Consider the following 2,569-nt stretch of genomic DNA (forward strand, 5'->3'; position numbering starts at 1 on the left):
TAAGACGATACATTTGTACATATTCACAACAGAACTAGCTACAACCCCAATATCGAAAAAGTTGGGACAATATGAAAAATGATAATAATAATAAAAATGAGTGATTTGTACATTATAGTCACCCTTTGCTATATTGAAAGCACTACAACTAATTATTAACTTATTAATTATACACTAACATTATATGATGTTTCAGTGTTTTTGTTTTATGTACAGTAATTTCAAATCAGACAATTGCAACCCTCTCCTAAAAAGTTGGAACAGTCGAGTGTGTACCACTGTGAAACATCACCCTAATAACACTTATTAAGCATTTAGGCACTGAAGACACTAGTTTGTTAAGTTTAGAAAGTGCAATTTCCCCCAATAATCCATTATGGAGGTCTTCAGCTGCACAATTGTACGGGGTCTTCATTGCCGTATTGTGCGCTTCATAATGTGCCACACATCTTCATTTGGAGACGGGTCAGTACCCGCTCTATCTGCTCATACAGCCATTCACTTGTAATCCGGGCAGTATGTGGTTTGAAGATGTCCTGCTGGAAAATGCAGGGATGTCCCTGGAAAAGACGGTGCTGGATGGCAATATATGCTGCTCCAAAATGTGAACATATCTGTCTTCATTAATTGTGCCCTCACAGATACCCATGCCATGGGCACCAACACAACCCTGGCCCATACAGACACTGGCTTTTGGCTTGGATGGTTCTTTTCCTCTTTGACCCAGATAACACGACGGCTGTGTTTTTCAAAAACATTTTAAAATGTGGACTCATCGGACCAAAAAACACAGTTCCACTGTTCTACTTTCCATCTAAGATGAGACGGGACCAGAGAAGTCGGCAGTGCTTCTGGACAGTGTTGATGTACGGCTTCTCCTTTGCACAGTAAAGTCTTAACATCTGTGGATGCAGCGGCGAATGGTGTTGACTAACAAAGGTTTACTAAAGTAATCCCAAGCCCATGTTCATGACATCCGTTTCAGATGAATGATGTTTTTTAAGAGAGTGACGTCTGAGGGATCAGAGATCACACGCAGGTTGCTCATTTGCCCTTTACGCATCGAGATTTGACCAGATTCCTTGAAACTTTTAACTTGAGACCCAAGGAAAAAAAGTGGCACCAAATTTTTTTTTTTTTTTGTGATGTCCTATTATTTGGGGTAAAAAAAAACATTTTACAATTTAGAGTTTTTAAATTTTATTATCAATTTTACACCATGTCCACTGTAGTGGATCACAGGACCAATTTAGTTTGAAAAAACAGCCGAACTCAGAAAACAAAAACATTTACAGAATATGGCTATAGAGTGATATTAATCCAACAATACAAAACAAAACAAAAGCAAATTATCATTCTGGATTGTTTCACTTGCTTAGCAGTGATAGTCCTGGAACAGTTTAGTTATAAAAGACAACCGAACTCAGAAAAAAAAAAAAACATTAACAGAATATGGCTATAGAGTGAAATAAATCCAAGAATAAATTCAACATAAAAAAATCTAAAGTAATTATTATTCTGGATGGTTTCACTTGCTTAGTGGTGATACTCTTGGAAGCATTTTCTCTTCTTGGTAATGCAGAGAAACGTCTTGCATTTGGTACACCTCATGTACGTCTTGCTTTTGCAGCCCTTATTTCTGCACCTTTCTGCATGGTTGATTTCTACCATCTCTGGCATGTGGGTGGCTCCTAGTCTGCGCACAGATGGTTCGGGTTGCGGGATCCTTATTTTAGTTGGTGGCTCATACTCTTCTTCACTTGTTTCACTGCTGTCATCAAGTTCTGGACATTCCAACAACTCCTCAGCCAGGTGCAATTTGAAGTCCAGGTACTGTTTGGTGTTCTTCGCTGGTCTGTTAATTGCTTTACTGTCAGACTTGTATTGGATCCACGAGTTTGTGATGGCAACATCAAAGAAGTGAGTAATTACACGCAATGTCCATTTCTTGGACCTACTTGACATGCGATAAAAGCTCAGCATGCGGTCACACAGGTCCACGCCACCCATGTTGTCATTATACTCCCTGATGATCACTGCTGGTCTTCTCACTGGGACATGGACTTTTTCTTTTTTGGACCATCTGTTGCAGACATCTTCAGGATCTTTCCCATGAACTGTGGAGGCCATTAGCACTGGTTTGTTGTCATACCATTTTGTGATTGCCAGCTCAGGACTCTTTCTGACCATAGACATTGATGCTCCTCTCCCCTCTTTTTTCATCACCTTGTCACTTGGCAGTTTGCTCTGCTTTGGGACTCAGTTCTTCATTATGGTTCCTGTTGCTGGAAGGCCCTTTGCCAGCAATGCATCCATGAGATTGATTGTTGTGAAGTATCGGTCGAAGAATAGGTGACTTCCAGTGGGAACAGACTCAACCATGCGTAGGACTGCTGCTTGTCCAACTCCCAGTCTTTGGCCATTGAATGTATTCTTCCCTTGGTACACTTCAAAATCCAGCATCAGACCATTTGGAGAAGCAAGGACAAAGACCTTTAGGCCAGTAGGGTTTGGCTTGCCTGGAACATATTGTCTGACTGGACAGCGGCCTGTGAAAGGGATGATTTGC

This window comes from Xyrauchen texanus, chromosome 20, assembly GCF_025860055.1.
Source record: "Xyrauchen texanus isolate HMW12.3.18 chromosome 20, RBS_HiC_50CHRs, whole genome shotgun sequence".
In the NCBI taxonomy this organism is placed as follows: domain Eukaryota; kingdom Metazoa; phylum Chordata; class Actinopteri; order Cypriniformes; family Catostomidae; genus Xyrauchen; species Xyrauchen texanus.